The 19645-nt window shown below is 42.1% G+C and overlaps 1 long non-coding RNA gene across 1 annotated transcript; it reads right to left on the bottom strand.

The window, feature by feature from the left end:
- Positions 1 to 299: 299 nt before the first annotated feature.
- LOC138741906 (uncharacterized) lies at positions 300 to 11557 on the bottom strand. The gene is made up of 3 exons (XR_011343874.1): positions 11331 to 11557; positions 3018 to 3117; positions 300 to 2006 (listed from the first exon to the last, which is right to left on the bottom strand). It is a non-coding gene; the product is annotated as an uncharacterized lncRNA (long non-coding RNA).
- Between the last annotated feature and the right edge of the window lie 8088 nt (positions 11558 to 19645).

Genomic DNA, 19645 nt, shown 5'->3' on the forward strand with positions numbered 1-19645 from the left:
TCTTTCCCAACCTGTACAACTTCTTCTGGTCTTACACTCCCCAGGATCACTTATTTTTCCCTCTCTGGCCTCCTTCATCAACCATTGGCACCCTTTTCTGCCCCTTTTTCACATCTTGTACAGCCATACAGTAAATCCCCTGGTGTCCGGCACCTATGGGGATTGATAGATGCTGCATAAGTGTATTTTTCTGTTACAATGCCTAACCTAATACATCTGCATTAAGAATGAACAGTTTAAAAGACAAAAAATATTATCCAATACTTACACCGAACAAACATTACATGCATGAATGTATAAACCTTAAATCATTTTCTTTATTTAAGTCACATTCTTTGAAAACATTTAACTGTCGCTTCATCTGCAGTTTCCTCTCCCTCCACGGATCCACCCAAAAATGAACAATAACATGATAGAAAATTAACTCCCCTCCCCCAAGTTTACAGATAAACCCTCTGACTGGGTTGACTCTTACAAAGCAGGGATAAGGGGACTCTAAGAACATCGCTCCAACAAGCAAGCACCATCAATCAGCTTTTCATCCTGGGTGTCATCATTTTATTCAAACAGCTGCTAAGAGCAAAGCACAATCAAGGCACTCCACTGGCTCAATATTTGCTCCCATCTTCAGAGAACATTTACAATTTTAAACTCGTATTTTATTTATTATTTTATTCTTATTCATTTAAATTTTCTAAATTTATTTTCCTCTTTTTTTTGCCATTGCTTGAGTTCTGGATACCGGGTTTTTTTTAAAAATTGTATTTGATCAACTAGATTTAATTGTGCCTGGTATTTTTCTATGCAACTTAGTGCCATACTTTGTGGAATGATGGATCCTTTCAACTATCTTCAAAAATATTACCGTGTTGGAGCAGAAAGATTAATTGTTTCTATTTTGAACAAATGCTCTTATTGAATTGAAGGTAACCTTGACAGGAAGACTAGAGACCTAAAATTTTGTCAAAACTAATCTTTTACATCATGCCAAACTTGCTGCATTTACCTCACCGCTATCCTCCCTCCATTCTCTTCTGCCCTTCCAATATCCCTTGAATCCTTTAATATCCAATATTGATCATTTTCTGTGCCAAAGCAGCCACATCATCTTAACTTGGGAATTCCAAAGCTTCAGTTCTTTCTAGGTGAAGAAAGTTCCACCTATTGGTCTTGAATTGCCCACCCTTTATTCAGAGACCATAATCTTTGGTTCTTGTCAACCTTGTCAGTACAAGCATCACCCTGTCATGCCACACAAGATTTCTTTATATTTTGATTAAATTATTTCATACATGTTTTGTATCAGACCAGCTGCAATGGAAATTCAACAGGCAACTTCAAAACAATTTTTATTAACATTATAATACTTCTTACTCAAAAGAGAGAGAGAGACTGTGAGTGTGTGTGTGTGTGAGAGAGAGAGAGAGAGAGAGAGACTCAGATTCTTTAAAGTTGCTCAAAGTAATTATGGAGTAGATGTGAGACATCAGATTTCTCAGAACTCAAAATTCTTGTAGATTTCTTTTAAGAGAATTTTTTTCATACATATAATTTCCTCCCCTCTTGCATGGAAGTTACAATATTGTGATCTCTGCACAATGATTTCACAAACTCAGGCAGAGGTTACACAAACTGCCATGTGGAAATGGACATGATGAATCTGTCCTCCTTTTAAAGAGATTTGAAGTCGCTCTTCCTTGCCACTGATTTGTTTATCTCGCATGGTAAAGAGAATACAATCAGAGACCCTCTCCTGAGTGTGTCTCTGCAATTTCTGACTTCAGATGTTTCTTTGTGCAATATTAAAATGCAGCATTTCAAATGTCTTTAATCATGTGATATGACCTCACTGCTGATTTTGTTTCATTTCTCCAAAAACATGAAACAGGGTAGATGCCCTCTAGCCTGTTTATACAAACCTGCTTGTTTTATCAAGTGTCTTTACTGAGTGTTTGAAGTTCTTCTCTTCCAAAAGCATTTACGAGTTGATATGGTTTCCGAATTGTCTGTGGAAGCCACAAGCAAAAAATCAGCTTTGTTTGAACAAATGCTTTTGAGTTTCCATTCTAAAAATGTGGGTAAACAAGCAGAAAGTCTTTTCTTTGACCAAATGTCCTTGTTGAGCAACATCAGTGACTTTTCAATGAATCATTCAATTCCAATTTTTATGGTTGTTTTTAGCTTCCACTGAACAATGAATTGGCAGACAAATGGTCTCCAATATTTGCCAGCTCCCATCTCTGTGTGTAATTGTGTGTGTGTGATTATAATTAACATTAACAATTCCATCACAATACTTCTCCAAACATGTGAGTTATGAGTGCCTGGAATGTTATGCCAAGGATGGTGGTGGAGACTGAAACATTAGGGGCAATTAAGAGGCATATAGACAGGCACATGGATGGAAGAAAAATAGAGGGCTATGGGGTAGGGAGGGTTTAATACATCTTTTAAGAAATGTATGGGTCAGTACAACAGAGGGCCGAATGACCTGTACTGTGCTGTAGAGTTCCATGTTCTAGTAATCGCCTTGTTGGCATCATCACTCTCCTAATTTTCTTCCTACCCCCAAATCCTACTTAACTGGAGTGTGTGACCTGCTGAGAAAAAGCAGCAGGTCTGCCTTCTGTCCAGGACAATTGCCATTTGATGACGTGAAGGAAAGCTTGAATTAATGCGATAAGATCTCTTAGCTCCTGCACATTGAATGACCCATTTAATTCTCATTCAATTAATGTTGTCTAATTAATTATTGATTTCAGACCCCTCTTTAGGCAATTTTTAAAAAATTCAGCAAAATTAACAAAACTGGTAGAGGGTGAAAAAAAAAACTAAAAACTGAAGCATTCAGTTTGATTCAAACTGACAATGGTTTATGGTAAATGAATATTAAATTGCCCAGTTGAGATGGTTAGAGGGCAAATATGAACCTCACCATCTCTGCTGTTCCACAAATCCTACAGATTTCAAATCTTATACGAGTTCAGTGCACGATCCAGACCAATATGGGTAAATACCTGTGACAAACACTGTTTTCTTTCCACATGATTCAAAAGGTGTTGGGATATGGAGTAATAGAGCAAACTGCCAGAAGACCACAAAAGGACCAAGCAGCATCTGCAGAGATAAAGGATTTCAGGTCAAGTTCTTGCAATAGGTCAGAGAGTGGGGAAAAGGGTCAGGAGGTAGCAGGTAGTTGGTGGAATGGGTGAGGTGGGATCAATGGGCAGATGGAGCAAACTGAAGGGGGGGGGTGGAGTTGTGAAACAGAGGCTGCTGGATGATTGGTGGAAACAGATCAAGAAAAAGATGGACTTATGGAATCAGGGCAGGAGAAAGGTTGAGGGAGAGGTTAGATGGTGATAAGTGGAACCAGATGAGGGAGGGATGATTTTTTTGTGCCAAAAATAAACTTTATTCACAATAAGCCTATGCACAAAAATATGCAGTGTTTGCACATCCTTAATATAACATTCATACATTCTGTTACTGTACATTGTTACATTCACTCTCTAATTTGCATCATGACACCAACTCCACTCCTGTGGTACCTTACAGTTGTTCCTCCCTCCAATGAAAGAGAAGATGGGCTGGTGAAACCAGAGAGGGAGGGATCTAGGAAAGGTAGACCAAGGCAGGAGGTAAAGGAACCTAGAGTTTGCAAAACCTTTAGGATGAGTAGAGGTTTGGGTGACCAGAGGCAGAGCTTCTGCAGCAACACAGCTAACAAAGAAGGAACACACCTGAGGAGAGCATGGACACGGGAGCTGACTCCACAAAGTCTAGCTCGGCATCTGGATGCAAATCAAAGGCTGCAAACAGTTTCCAAAGAATGTCCCACATTCCTGATGCAAATGTTTAACCATCGATGATGAAAGCAGAGATCTCCAATCCAAAGTGCACGTGCTTTAACTGATTCTAGTCATCCTGCTCCAGCTGCCAGATCTTTCACTAGGAGACACTAAGGAATATTTTTTTTATATATATCTATTTTAGAACAATAAACACCAGTGTCAGTGATGTCAAAGGCGAGAGAGGCTTGCGTTTTCATCCTGCCATAGAGATCAGCTTGTGAGGGTACACAAGACAGAACGTGATCTCTTTGTACTACCCTAGCTCCCAATCCAGCAAGGCCTCAGTATTAAATATCCCATCCATCTGTTTAAATCCCTCCATGACTGCAACTGGTTGTTTGTCACTGGTGACAGTCAACTGACACAGAAGTCCTTCACATTCCATCTTTGTCCATTTGCCAGAGTGACAGGTGTATGTCTGAGCTCTTACTCGAGGAACAAGCTCAGTGTTCATTCCAGTGACTTCAGAGTGCTGATCACTTTCGTAAAGCTGCGGGAGTTCACAAAAATTCCCCTTCCGTCTCGGTAACTTCCTTCATTCATCACCTTCTGGGTTTGTTGCATTTCTCCAGCTTTGAACATTCCCCATTTCCTTCACCTGTTGTTTTCAACTGTCTATGCCACAAACTGTTGAGTCCCCCCCCCCCACCCCGTCCCCCACAGATACAAGGCTTCTATGTATACATGGAACTGTACAGCAATCCCTCAGCCCATGTGTCTATGCCAAATACAACACCCAAACCAAACAAACCTCTGCTGCTTGCACCTGATCGATATCCCACCATCACCTTCATGCTCACATCTTTCAGAAACCTCTTAAATGCTCTTGTTGTATCTGCTTACAATTGGAAGCCCATTCCAGAAACACACCACTCTGAAAACTTTGTCTCACACATCCCTCTTAGACTTCCTCCCAGTCTTCTTAAACATGTCCTTTAATATGACACTTGCTTTGGTGAGAAGATTCTGGCCGTCCACTTCTCATAACTTTTGTAACTGCCACCAGATCAGCCTTCAACCTCCTTTTTTCTTTGGCTTGGCTTCGCGGATGAAGATTTATGGAGGGGGTAAAATGTCCACATCAGCTGCAGGCTCGTTGGTGGCTGACAAGTCCGATGCGGGACAGGCAGACACGGTTGCAGCGGTTGCAGGGGAAAATTGGTTGGTTGGGGTTGGGTGTTGGGTTTTTCCTCCTTTGCCTTTTGTCAGTGAGGTGGGCTCTGCGATCTTCTTCAAAGGAGGTTGCTGCCCGTCAAACTGTGAGGCGCCAAGATGCACGGTTTGAGGCGATATCAGCCCACTGGCGGTGGTCAATGTGGCAGGCACCAAGAGATTTCTTTAGGCAGTCCTTGTACCTTTTCTTTGGTGCACCTCTGTCACGGTGGCCAGTGGAGAGCTCGCCATATAACACGATCTTGGGAAGGCGATGGTCCTCCATTCTGGAGACGTGACCCACCCAGCGCAGCTGGATCTTCAGCAGCATGGACTCGATGCTGTCGACCTCTGCCATCTCGAGTACTTCGATGTTAGGGATGAAAGCGCTCCAATGAATGTTGAGGATGGAGCAGAGACAATGCTGGTGGAAGCGTTCTAGGAGCCGTAGGTGATGCCGGTAGAGGACCCATGATTCGGAGCCGAACAGGAGTGTGGGTATGACAACAGCTCTGTATACGCTTATCTTTGTGAGGTTTTTCAGTTGGTTGTTTTTCCAGACTCTTTTGTGTAGTCTTCCAAAGGCGCTATTTGCTTTGGCGAGTCTGTTGTCTCAACCTCCTACACTCAGGAAAAAACAACACAAGTTTGTCCAACCTCTCCCCAGGACTCATACCCTCTAAACCCAGCAACACCCCTGATAACCTCTTCTGTGCGCTTTCCAAAGCCTCTTCATCCTTCATGAATGGGGCCACCAGAATTGCACACAGTATTCCAAATGCAACATAACCAGAGTTTTATTCAACTCTAACTTCCCCATACTATCTCAAGTATAAACTACTGCAGACCACCAAAAAAGTCTTCACCATTGAAATACTGATTTTTTTTTCTTGCACTAAGTGCAATTGTTAATTATCTATCTATCCTTTTATATTTATTATCTCTTTTCTCTGACTTACCATATTGAAGGCTCAATTTTCACATTTAAGAAAAATTTGAACATGGATGGGAGCCGTATCGAGTGATGTGGACTGGGTTCAAGTCATTAGGACTGGACAGAATAAAAGTTTGGTACAAACTAGAAGGGCCTGTTTCCTGTGCTGTGATTTTCTATGGTTCTAAGTGGTCATTTAATTTATACTATTGTAATTGACACATCTTGTGCATCTGCATGGCAGCACCAAGCAAGAACTTCAGTGCGCCTGGGCATTGTACTTTTGTATATGGCAATAAAATCTCATCCTTTAAAAACCTGTCTCTCTAATCCTTTATGGTTGCGCTCAAAAACTACTCATTGATAAGTGCAAAAGGCTGCATAGAGCTGCAGGAATATTGTGACCACATCTGGGGCCAACAGTCCAGGAGGGATGTATCAGTTTTGGATAGGTAATAGTGCAGGCTTAGCAGTGTAATAAAATCATAAGATACAAGAGCAGAAGTAGCCCATTCAGCCCATCGAGTCCATTCTCCCACTCAACCTCATTCCCTTTCCTTCTCCTCAACTTTTGATACCCTGGCTATGCAGATACCCATCAACCTCTGCCTTAAATACACCCAACAATCTCACTTCCACAGCTGCCCTTGGTAGAAAATTCCAAGGTTCACCACTCTCTGGCTAAAGAAAATTATTCTGCATCACTTTTTAAATGGACTCCCTTAAATTCTGAAGTTGTGCCCTCTTGTCCTGGACGCTCAGTCCATGGGAAGCGTCTTTGCCATATCAACTCTGTCCTGCCTTTCAACATACAAAATGCTTCTATGAGGTCTCCCATCATTTTTCTGAACTCCAAGGTGTACAGTCCAAGAGCATGGACTCGCACGCTGACCCTTCATTCCAGGAATTATTCTTGGAAATCTTCTGAGCCCTCTCCAATGGCAACACGTGGTTTCTTAAACAAGGAGCCCAAAACTCTATTCCCCACCACCCCAAACTCCCAAGTAAGGCCTCACCAATGCCTTTTAAAGCCTCAACATCACATTCCTGCTCTGATACCCTTTTCCTTGAGATATGAATGCTAGCATTGTATTAGCATTCTTCACCACCAATTCAACCTGGAGGTTAACTTTAGGGTATCCTGAACGTGGACTCCAGTCCCTTTGCACTTTCAAATTTTGAATTTTCTTCCCATCCAAATAGTAGTCTGCCCTTTTATTCCTTCTTCCAAAGTGCATGACCAAACACTTTCCATGATTGTATTTCATTTACCACCTCTTTGCCCATTCTCCTAATCTATCTAAGTTTCCTTGCAGCCTCTCCATTTCCTCCTCACTACCTGCCCCTCCACCTGTCTTTGTATCATCTGCAAACTCTGCCACCAAGCCATTTATTCCACAATCTAAATCATTAACATAAGATATTAAAAAAAATGGCCCCAACACTAACCCCTGCAGAACACACCTGGTAACCAGAAGCCAACTGGAATAGGGCCCTTTTATTCCCATTCTTTGCCTTCTGCCGATCCACCTATGCTAGTATCTTTCCTCATCTTATTAAGCAGTACAGCATCTTGTCAAAGACTTTTGAAAGTCAAAATATACCACATCCACTGCATCTCCTTTGTCCAGCCTGCTTGTGGTTTCCACAAAAAAATTGCAGTAGGTTTGTTAGGCAAGAATTTCCCTCAAGGAATCCATGCTGACTTTGGACCATCTTGTCATGCACCCCCATGTACTCCGTAACCTCATCTTTGACAATCAACTCAAACAACGACACAACCTCCGATTTTAGGCCAACATGTCTATAATTTTCTTTCTGTTACCTCCCTCTCTTTAAATAGTGGAGTGACCTCTGCAATTTTCCAGTCCTCCAGAACCATGCCAGAATCTATTGATTCTTGCAAGATTACTAATGCCTCCCATGGTTATAGTGGTTAAAATGGAAAGAATCAAAAGATCATCTATTGTATTTAAAATGTTTAAACTAGGTAGAAAATATTTCTATTAAATTCAACTGAGAAAATGGCATTCATAGAGGTTCAAAGCAGAAGAGTTTCATACTAAAATCAGGACCGTGTAATCAGTGTGGAGCAGAATACCATCAACTTTAAATAAACAATTAGATGGAGCAAAGTGAAAAGATGAAAGTAACTTTGGATGGATGCTTAAAATAGGCTGAGTAAATATCTGTTTCTGGAGAAGGTGCCTCTGGGGTTGTGTTTCAGACAACGTTCTTGCTGAAAGCATCCTGATGCAGTGACATTTTGGGCTACAACATTGCTATACTTTTCCCCATTGGGAGAGGAAGCGATACACATTGAATCAACATCCTGCAGCATTTGGCCCACTAGATCTGTGTTAATCATCAAGCACTAATTCCATTTTATATTCTTCCCACGTTCCTCTCAGATCCTAAGGGAATTTACATGTTTTGGGGATGTGGAAGGAAACCAAAGCGCCCAGGAGAAAACCACATGTTCACAGGTGTTTGAGAGCATCCAAAGTCAAATTTGAACCAGGTCCCTGGCACTAAGGCAGGGACCTGGTTCTCCAACTGCACCATTATGTTCTGATGAGGAACTGTAAATGGGGAAGGTGCTAGCTTTACATACAGGACCCAATTTTTAAAGCCTCATCTTACATCGGCTCTATCTGCAACACTCCCTTAACATTCAGCAAAAATGTAACACACAAACTGCTGGAGGAATATTCTGTAGCCCAAGCGTGCTAGGAGAGGGAGGGTTTAGAGACTGGCAGGTGATCAGTGGAAACTGACAAGGATAGAGTCAGACTGGAGATCTGTAGGAATGGGGGGAGGGTGGTCAGAGGGAAGGTAGGGATAATAGAAAGATGTAATCAGATGGGAGTAGAAAAATACAAACGGTAGGCCAAGGAAGATGATAGCTAAATGGATGAGCATGTGGGTGATAGGCAGATGGAAAATAGGAAGTATGGACAAGGAGAGAACCAGGATGGGTCATTAGAAGAGGGAAAGGAATACCGGGATGTGGCAAACTGGAAAACGATTATGCTCATATTAATGGGTGAAATACAAGGTAAACACAGAGTGCTGGAGGAGCTCAGCAGGTCAGGAAAGTAATAGACAGTTGCTATATTTGGCTAAAAACCCTTCATCAGGAATCAGAATGAAAGAGGAGATATAATTCTCCTAGTTTGTACTTGGTCTCAATTATGGCAGGAAAGGCAGCTGAGGACAAACAGGTCCATATGAACATGAAAAGGAGAGTTGAAGGGACAAGTTGCAGACAAGATTTGACAAAATGTTCACTGCAGACAGAGAGCAGGTCCCTTGCAAAACTTGGCATTATTGATGTGGGGGGGGGGGGGGGGGGGGCGGCAGGAAAGGTCACATCAAGGATCCTGAATGTGGTAGAGATAGACCAGATTGGAGGAGATGCCTTTCCTGGAAGGGTTGTTTAGGTCCTGGATGGTGGTGAGGGAGGAGGTGAAGGGACACAAATTACCCCTCCAAGAGTTGCAGGGGAAAGTGCCAGGGGTTGTGAAGGGGTGGGTGGTGAAGGCAGTCACAGAAAGAGTAACCCCTGCAAAAATAACAAAGTGGGAGAGAGGTAAAGAGGTGGTGAGATCCCATTAGGGATGGTGGAAATGGCAAAGCATCTGAAGTATTTTATGTCTGGTGCTCTAGGCCCAATTGTTGCTGAAACATTTTGCTTGAGAAAAATGATCATTGACCCAGTTCCTTTGGAGTTATGAAACCATGCACATAACGAGTCAATTAGGTACATTAAAACTGGTTTTCAAACTTATTCTTTCCACCCACATACCACCTTCAGCAATTCCTTACTAATCTCAGAGCACCTATGGCATAGGGCAGGGGTGTCAAACTCAAATTCACGGAGGGCCAAAATTAAAAACTTGGACTAAGTCGAGGGCCGAACTAAATATTTATTGAAAATTTTCAACAACATCTGCATGCTTTCTCTTCTTTCAACATATGTAATGTTAAACTTTTTCTTATTAAAATAAATGTTTAATAATAGTTTTGGATAAACTCTTTCATTGTCATTGTCATTGGCCCATTTCCTTTAGCGCCTGAAACCGTGCACATGACAAGTCAATGAGGATTATTTAAGCAGTGGTCTTCAAATGTTTTCTTTCCACCCACAGACCACCTTAAGCAATCCCTTACTAATCACAGAGCACCAATGGCACAGGGACGCGAGTGGAAAGAAAAAGGTTGAGAACTGTTGTATTGTGGTAACTCCACATCTGATTAAGTTAATTGTTAGGCAAGTGGTCAGAGAAGGACCCCCTCCCCACCCCAAGAAAGGCTTAAATCACAGGAACAAAATAAGCTTCCGTCTCACTGCTCCCAATCTTACACACAGTCCTGATGTGGAATGTGGGGTCACAGCTCCACGTTCACCCAAGTTCAGGTGCTGTCTGTGCGGAGTTTGTACGCTCTCCCCTTGTCTTGGACCAACAGGTTGGTCGCCTGACGAAGGCACCCAAACCCCCCGTTGAAACGCCGGCGTCCGGGGCGGTGGAGGAATTGGCTGAGAAGAGCACGTTGCTCCCACCCCCCTCCCATGGTTGGATTAAACTGCGATTTCACGGCGCCAGGCTCATCTCCAACAAAAGGAGCGGGAGGCAGGGTCCGCCGCGCACGGAGCGAGGGGGAAGGCATCGCCAACGAGACGTTCGGTCCAGCGTCGCCGCTGAAGCGCAGACCCAGCGAGGATGGTCCCCAACTCCAGCCGCGTCTGTGTGTCCGGGAGCTGGGCGGGATGAGTGCGGCGCTCCGATCCCCGGGATTCGGGACTCTGAGGTCCCTCCACACCTCCGGCGTCTTCATTTTCACCTTCAGTGTGCATGCACTATACTGGCGCGGCGGCCAGCGGGCCAACTCTAATATATCTTTAATATGATCTTGCGGGCCAAATATAATTATATCGCAGGCCAAATTTGGCCCGCGGGCCAGAGTTTGACATGTGTGGCATAGGGATTACTTAAAGTGATATGTGAATGGAAAGAAAAAGACCCACTGGGTTAGAGCCATCACCTTCAAGAGGAAAAAATAACATTGGAACTAACAAGACAAGCTAATATTGAGAGCAACTTCATTCATGTCTATATTTGGAGCAAACAAATCCAAGGTTCTGGCCACTCTAGTTGTTATTAGAAAAAGCATGGTTAATCATTAATGACACTTAGCAATCAGTTTACTGTGAGCTACATGTGCTCCCTCTCCCTGCCTACTGGCCTCTTTCTACTGCACAAATAAGATCTCTATATTGAACACTTGGTTGGAAAAGGCTGTGAATTACTGTGGGTGGGACAGGACATCTTTAAAAATAAGATAGAGCACAAGGGGCTGCTTCGGTCAAACATTTTGAATTTCAGCACCTGTTGAATTCTATTCTGCTGGTAAAATCTTCAGCTCATCCAAAATTGTGCTGCTTGAATCCAAACTTGCAACGGATGTTCAATCCTCACTCTATGCCCAGCATTGGCTTCTGATCTGGCAAAGCTCCAATTTTAAAATTCACATCTTTCTTTTCAAATCCCTTCACAGCCTTACCCTTATCCCTGTAACATTTTCCAGCCAAACAATACCCTAAGTTCTGGAGGGCTGTCTCATCACCCCATCACTGATAACTATGTTTGGGTCTCTCATCTTCCAGGATCTTCTTAAATCTCTTCAGAGACCTATCTGGTTTTTAATTTTTTTTTCCTTTATATCTGTTCCCAAATCATTTTTTGTCATCGGGTGCCTTGTTATATTATTAAGTAACTGCTTAGTTTCATCTGTTGGAATTTCAGTGAAGGTCCATGAGAAGTTTTTACAAAGTATTCGATAGTTTTGTTGCAGTTTTTACAGGCTATCAACATTTAAGCATCCAGTAATTAAAGCACAGCTGGCCTAGCAGTTAGTGCAACATGATTACTGCACAAGCAACCAGGTTTCAAATCTCCCCGCCCCTGCATGGGTGCTCCAGTTTAGTCCAACCTTTCAAAACATACAGTTTTAGGTTAATTGGAGAATTTTGGCAGCATGGGCCAGAAGCTTCAGTGCTGTATGTCTAAACTTTTGAGCATTTTTAAAAAAAATCAGCATCTGAAGTGCAGCTCATGGAGAGGGCACAATTCTACTCATCTCTTCTCCATTTGTGTAGTTCTCCCAGGAAACTGAATCCCACCAGTCACACACGTGGAGAGCGTGGCAGAGTTCCAGTGAATGAAGCATCTACCACAAAATTTGAGTGAAACAGGAAAAGGAGAGAGAAATTCAGCAAATGAGCTCCATCCCTTCTTCGTTACTGCAACAATCTTGAGATTTTCTTCCTCCGATTTTTGCAGGCTCCCCAATTCATGGAAACATCCAGATATCAATTGTAGAACATGCTTGGGTAATTCAATGTTGATTGAAAAATAAATAGAGATGCTTGAAATCTGAAACCGAAAATGTGGGAAACACTCTGCAAATCAGAGAGCAGTCGTGGAGAGAGAGAGGACAGAATTAATTTTGCATGTTAACAATCATTCACGTTAAGAAACCCCTGTCATGCTATCCCTACTCTACAGTCACAATCCACACAAGTAATTCAGGTCACTGCAGTGTAGGTCTTTGCAGTTCACAGTAAAACTGGTGCTCGGTCAAACACAAAAATTACATTTGAGGTGACCAATGCATTACATACCCCACACCCAATTTCTAATCAGGACCTGACTTTGACCAACCATGGAATTGGCCTGGGATAAATCAGCTGTACCCAATTATCAAAGCTCTGATTAAAACAAAACACAATTGATCATTCATTGGTTCACTTGTCTGCCCTAATCAATGGCTAAGTCTGATTAAATCTAGCCACTGGCCCTGACTATAATCACTGAAACCTTGCTATCATCCCTTCATTATCAATGGGACTGAGAGTTTCAACTCTATTGCAACTGTTTGCAAAGGAACACCATGTTGATAAAAGTGTTAACATTTTGTTGAAATACCATGAGATGAAACAAATGCTTTTTTGTGACCTTTGATTTGCAGTATTAATGAGAAACTAGGCAGGAACAGGGAATGTTGTACACACATGTGAACCTTCAACTATAAATTGAAGTGATATGTTTTCCTGAGTCCAAATTATTATCATTATCAAATTCCCTTATTTTCTAAATATCTTTACCTTGGTATCGAGGTTAAACAAATAGACAACAAAATATTTCAGAGAAACTAATCTTTGCAGCGAAATACTTCACAATTATCTAGTAATCATGAGAAATAACATTACCCAAAAGGGCAATGAATTTACCAAAGTCAATTAATATAGGCCAGTGGTTTTCAAACTACTCCCCCTAAACTCACATTCCACCTTAAATAATCCCTATGCCATAAGTTTTTACCTATCCCATAAGAATTCTGTGATTAGCAAGGGATTGTGAGTGGAAAGAAAAAGGTTTGAAACCACTGTTTTAATCGTACCTCATTGACTCCTTATGTACACCGTTTCATAACTCCAAAGGAAATGGGCCAATGAAAATTTCTCTCAAGCAAAATATTTCAGAACCAATTGGGTCTCGAGCAGTGGTTCTCAACCTTTCCTTCCCACTCACATACCACCTTAAGCAAACCCTTACCAATCACAGAACTCTTATGGCATAGGGATTGTTTAAACTGGAATGTGAGTTTAGGGGGGCAGTTTGAAAACCACTGATATAGGCTATTTGAATCCATTTATGGGGAAAGAATAAGTTGTGTTCCAACAAATAATGTGCTAAAAAGTTGGACATTAGTTAAAGAGAATACAAGTTAACTCAGCCCAAAAGGAAAATCTTCCATTTCCTTTGTGTCTTTCACTGCTTAAGGTCACCCTAAAAAAAAGCTTCACATCCAGTGATATTAACGCTCCTGGTCGAGGGCTCTTCATCAGAACTGGGGAAGAGAGCCAATGAGTTAGTTTTAAATTCCAGAGAAAGACGAGAGGAGGCAGGGAGGTATTGAAGATACTAGTCTTGCTCACAATGTCAGCATTTTCCTAATGTTATCAAACTCTTGTATGGATTGGGTAAATCTTATATTATGAATATAAAATGAAAAAATGGCACTGGCAAATGATGATGCCTTCACATTGTCTTATAGGCTCTTTCAGGTAGCCAGAATACCCCGATGTAAAGCTGCATATTCTACCCCTATGCGGCTCTCAGGGTACCCACCTGAAAGAGCAGGAGGCGCCTCCGGGAGGGATAATCGCCAGAGCACTGAGCAAAGTGGCTGCTAAGGGGTGGGCTGATGACGTCGTCAGCCCAAGATGCTTGGGGTGCATTTGGAAACACAGTGTGCAGGCAGGGTATTTGACGCATCTCGTTCTGAACCCTGAGAAAGGCTGAAACCGTCATCAGTATTTCTCTTGCCTGCTTCAGGTCTGCCATAATCCTGTATTCCTTCTGCTTCTCCTTCGTCGCGCTTCAAATGATGTCATGTCAGTGGGCGGGAGTACAGCTACAGTGGACAGGAGCCAGAGTGTACTCCGAAGTGCCTCTTGTCCAGCTGTCCCTTTCAGGTGGACAGCGCAGCGCTTTCAGGGCTGCTACCTAAACAATGATTCCAAAGCTCTGCATCCACTTCTGCACATGCATTCTTGGCGGAGTATGCACCTGAAAGTGGCTTTTGATAACTATCCTTTTCTCTGTCAGACATTCCCCTCAGAGTTCTAGGTAATGCACACAGCAGGATGCTGGGGCATCCAGGCAATTCTCAAGATCATGCACTATTAAGCACCTATATATATGGTGTCAAGGTTTTCCTGAGTTATTGACACATAAGAACATGATAAGAATTGGAGCTGGAGTAGGTTATCTGCTCCACCTTTCAATAAGATCATGGCTGATCTGGATGTGGACTCAGCTTCACCTCCCTGCCTTTTCCCCACCATTTTTAATTGCCATACAATGCAAAAATCTAACTGTCTTAAATATATTTAATGAGGCAGCCTCCACTGCTACCATGGGCAGAGAATTTCACAGATTCACCACTGTCTGGGAAAACCAGTTCCTCCTTTTCTCTCTCTTAAATTTACTCCCCCAAATCTTGAGGCTATATCCCCTAGTTTCCACCTACCAGTGGAAACAACCACTTCATCGTATCTATCACTTTCATAATTTTATATGTTTCTAAAAGATCCCCTCTCATCCTTCTAAATTCCAGTGAGTGTAGCCAAAATTATTCAGTCTCTCTCATAGGCTAACCCCCTCATTTCTGGAATCAATCTGGTGAATCTTCTATGCACCACCTCGAAAGCTTGTAAGTCTACCTTTCCTCAAGGGATCAGAAGCGCACAGTACTGGTAAGGCCACACCCTGTGCTGGTGAGGCCACAGCTACAGTGGACAGGAGCCGGAGTGTGCTCCGAAGTGCCTCTTGAACTGTTGCAGCAGGACCTCCCTGTTCTTAAATTCATTCCTTCTCACCTACATAACAAAGATTGCCATATTGTTGGTACTTACAGTGGTCACTGGCCAGAATATTACTACAAGCATTATTAATGGGCTATGTCCTTCTCTGTGCTATATCTGTCCCATTTAATACCTCTTGGCCTACCACAGATGAATGAATGGTCATGAGGAAGGTGCACAGGATATCATGTCTTCTTCCATTCATGTCTTAGACCATCTAGACAAGCACATAAAGCCTTGGGTTTAGAACATCAACTGAAAGGCCAGCTTATTATATGCAGCTTTTAAGAACAGGCTGATCAAACGTGCAGAGTTGGCATCAAGTGTTGTGCAGAGGTGATATTATTTGTGTCATTAGCGAATGTTAATAATAAGGTGGTTGGATATGGCATTTGCATTGGGCGTTAACCAGAGTATAGATTTGTTCAGCTGCACTTGGTCATAACCAGAGTAGTTAAGGGGAATTCATTGGAAAGTTGTGTAGCTCAGAGAGCTTATATTGTCTTGTGGTTTGAGGTAGAACAGAATAAAAACACAAGGGAAAGTAAGCAAACGCTTTCAGGACTCTTGACCTGGTTAGAATCACAGGCTACACATAACTGGTTTGCTCAGGTGCTGTGGACGACAGAGGAGGTGTGTGAAAAGGACTGCACCCAGCAATTAAAGAGGCAGTGACTCTACAATCACCTCTTAAAGTGGTCTTACACTGTTGAAAGCCATAGGTGCCATGTGCCGTGACAATGACCAATTGTCATTTCATTCTGAGGTGAATCCTGTGTAACAACCTCTCTCAGACAGTTTGTTTGATACTGCTTTGTATGGATCGGTTTGCTGTCACAATGATTGTAAGGAAGGACGAGTACGGAAGGTGTTGTCTTTGCTGTATATATATTTTTAAGACTAAAGTATCTTTCTGAAATTAAAAAAAATCTGAGGATGTGACCACAGAACCCACAAAACTGGAGTGAACCCTAGTCCTCAGCAATTCTGAGGAACCACATGGGAAGAAGAATCCGATAATCTATAATGAAACAAACAGGAACTGGACCTGACAGAAGGACTATGTTGAATTATCCTGCTTAGATATTCCTGTGACCTTTGCAACCATTCCTTCCCCCACCCCCCCCCCCCCCTCTTATGTTTGGACGCCTGCTGACATTTTTCCATACCTTGATGAAGGGCTCTAGCCTGAAGTGTCAGTTATATATTTTTACCTTTGCTATGTAATACCTTTGCTTGACCTGCTGAGTTTCTCCAGTTTTGTGTTTTTACTCAACTACGGTGGTTGCAGATTTTCATGTTTTACTCCAGATACTCCTGAATTAGTTTCATGTGCTGTGGCTGTCTAAAAGAGGCATTCCCCATAATGATTTATTTTCTCTCTGCTTTCTTGCATCTCCAAGGTAGTCATATGGTTTTGGACAGGATGGGAGTGCAGTGGGACTGTCATTGTTTGTATGTACCCTTGACTGAGGTGACTCTAATCCTCGCTAATCTGTCCCCATAGAGTCAAGGGTAAAAGAGATTGCAGGGTACAAGATAGATGGGGTGCTTGTTGACCTGACTCTTCAGAGCAGCCCAAGGTCATCAAAAGACTTACATAAGTACCTGTTTTCCTTTTTTTCTCACATTTTTGTGGAGTTAGCTGAGAGATGAATGATAATTCCTGTCTCTGGCCCACTCAAGGTGTAACAACTGGACATGACTCCTCCCTAGCACCTGAATCACAAGAGCACATGAAATTAGGAAGAGTAAGGAATTCGGCTCTCAAATCTGCCCCATCATTCAATATGATTACAGGTGATCTTTGCCAGTTCCCCGTAACCCTCAATTTTTAAAATATTCATCAATCACCACTTTAAATATATCTAATCATGAGGCCTCCACCACCCTTGAGGGCAGAGAATTCTGAAGATCCACCATCCTCTGAACAAAAGAAATTCTCTTCAACTCAATTTTAAACATTTTTGATGTAATTCTGATTTCTCACCTGATCCTTCCAAACTATTAATCCCATGAACCTCAAGTCCCTCCATTGCAGTGACTGGTCCTCACAGAGAATTGTGCACTCATGCTACCACTGACCCTAGTCCTCCACTTCTACCAATCTCTGCAATTAATCCTTGTCCCAAATCTAAGCCACCATCCTTGAATGCTGGAATGTTCAGCAGTAATGGATACCCAAGTGGGTGGAGGTGATTGGGGACAGTCCTTCCATTCGTTAAGACTGCACAATGCTAGAGGACACATACCATGCTGAATATCCCAAGGGCTGGCCTGCAAACCCTATGTTCCTTGACTCCCCCACAAACCAAAAGGCAGCATCAATAGTGAAGCACCTCCTAATTACTGCAGAGGAGGGGAAAATTTATATTTGTGCTTAAGTCTTGCACCCACCACAATCGGGTCCAGAAGACCCATCCACAGAGTCACAGTTGACACCAATGTCACCAATAATGGCTGCAGGAACGGCATGATACAGACCAAGGCAGCAGGCTGCAGCAATGCAAACCAAGCAGAAAAAAAACACGGGAAACAAAATATCTTTTGCAAATATTTCTGAAGGTCCTCTGCAACTTTAATTGATCGAGAGGAAACAGTCATGGTCAACAGGTTCCCAGGCATTATTTTTCTGTTCCCAATGTCATAAGCATGTTTAATTGAAGGATTGGGTTGACAGAATTATAAATCAGCTCAATATTTATTTTTATTTGCAAAAATTTGTTGGATTGAGTAGGGAATAAGAGAAAGACCGAGGACAAAAATTGGAGGAGGACAAAGATGTCAGAAGACTATTCAGGAGGCTTTTAAAGCCTGACAAAGGCTTGAAGGAATTGGATGCTTGGATAGAAATTCATAAATTGATGACAGGACCAAAAATGAGTCATCGTGTTAAAGGGTCTTGGTGCAAGGAACTGGGCAGTAAAGTTAAGGATAAGCTTCTGTTTTTGGAACGTGGAGATGTTAGACCATCAGAGAGCACAGAAGTAATGGTGTGACACAGCATCGGCAAACACTGGGTGCACAAATTGTCATGCTGGTAGTTCTCATCTGCAATTTGAAAGAGAAAGAAAATGTTGGAGTTTGATAACATATCTTGTCAACCAGTTTCCTGGCCTAATTGATCTGAATAATCTCCATTTGAATTAAAAAAGGCCATTGACTTTACTACCATTGAGTACACCACTGAGCTACAGGGATTTTGATTTTGGCTCTGTCTAATTAGCTCATTCATTCACTTTGCTGTAGGAAGGGTGACCTTTCAATCAGCCCAAGAACATTGGGAAGAACTGTGCTAATCATAGATAATCATAGCAAAGAAGAAGCAAAGAAAAGGGGTGGCACGGTTAGTGTAGCGTTTAGCACAGCGCTGTTACAGTACCAGTGATCGGCACTGGGTTTCGAATCCCAGCTGTCTATAAGAAGTTTGTACATTTTCCTGTGTCCATGTGGGTTTTCTCCAGGGGCTCCGATTTTCTCCCACCCTTCAAAATGTAAGTTAATTAATTGGGTGCAGTTGAGCAGCACGGGCTCATTGGCCTTGCTGTACGTCTAAATTTAAATTTAAGATCCAAGTCTGTGCAGGACTCATAACATCTTGTGATCAAAACAGCAAGTGAAGTTCAGGGCTATATGTGGAAAGAGAAACAGTTAAACAACCCTCCTTCAAAATATCTTGACATCTTCTTGCTCTGAGTGACAATAACCTGTGGTTACTTACATATTACAACACAGAAGAGGGGAATTTGTCCTATTGGATCCACACCCATTCCCAGCAGTGCAATCCCATCTGCCTCGTTCTCCCCTCTTCATTTTCATGTCATCCTGCAACTTATGGGTAAACTTGGGCAGCTCAGACCCATGGATTGGAAGGACCTTTTTCTGTGCTAAAATTCTAAATTTTGAAAATCTAAATTTTAAAAAAATTATTCTCTCACATGCCCATCAACTCTCCATAGATCTTTTTGCCCATTCCCTACATTAGGAGATAATTAACTGTTTAAAATAAATCTATAAGCATATCTCATCAATTTATTGTAAAAACTCCAGTTATACAGAATTCAAGCAACTGGCAGAAGAATCATGGAAAATAAATAGGTAAAAAATACAGATTTAAATTGGTGCACCTCACCGTTAGCTCACCAGTCATGCAGTATGCAATTTCAGGCAACAGGACAATTCAGTTATTTGACATCTACCTGTCCCCATAGGTGACGTATACCAGGGGTTTTACTATATATAATGTATTAGTGAATAGTTCTACTTGTTTAT

Source organism: Narcine bancroftii, chromosome 8 (genome assembly GCF_036971445.1).
Source record: "Narcine bancroftii isolate sNarBan1 chromosome 8, sNarBan1.hap1, whole genome shotgun sequence".
Lineage (NCBI taxonomy): Eukaryota > Metazoa > Chordata > Chondrichthyes > Torpediniformes > Narcinidae > Narcine > Narcine bancroftii.